This window comes from Eimeria mitis, genomic scaffold (genome assembly GCF_000499745.2).
Source record: "Eimeria mitis Houghton genomic scaffold, Emh_scaff867, whole genome shotgun sequence".
Lineage (NCBI taxonomy): Eukaryota > Apicomplexa > Conoidasida > Eucoccidiorida > Eimeriidae > Eimeria > Eimeria mitis.
Window position 1 is genome coordinate 7,901 of NW_013576386.1, and position 312 is coordinate 8,212.

The 312-nt window shown below is 57.4% G+C and overlaps 1 protein-coding gene across 1 annotated transcript in view; it reads left to right on the forward strand.

Moving 5' to 3' along the window:
• EMH_0024090 (uncharacterized protein) overlaps nucleotides 1–312 on the forward strand; it is a gene marked incomplete at both ends in the record, with an annotated part of 9,151 nt that overhangs the window by 5,509 nt on the left and 3,330 nt on the right. The gene's annotated exons all lie outside the window — the stretch shown is intronic.

Here is a 312-nt window from a genome sequence, read left to right on the forward strand (position 1 = left end):
GCAGCAGCAGCAGCAAAGGAGACATTAGCAGAGAATGAAGCAGCAACACCATCAGCAGGCAGATCAACAAAACTAAGAAAAAGAAAATCCTCAGCTCTATCAGCAGCTAGCAGCAGCAGCAGCAGCAGCAGCAGCAGCAGCAGCAGTTCGTCTGCTGCTGAGGTTGCTGTTCTCCGCAGCAGCAAACGACGCCGGCAGCCTCCGAATATAGAGCCTGAGGAGCAGCAGCACGAGCTGCAGCAGCAGCAGCAGCAGCAGCAGCAGCAGCAGCGGCAGCAGCAGCAGCAGCAACGGCAGCAGCAGGAAGAGGGT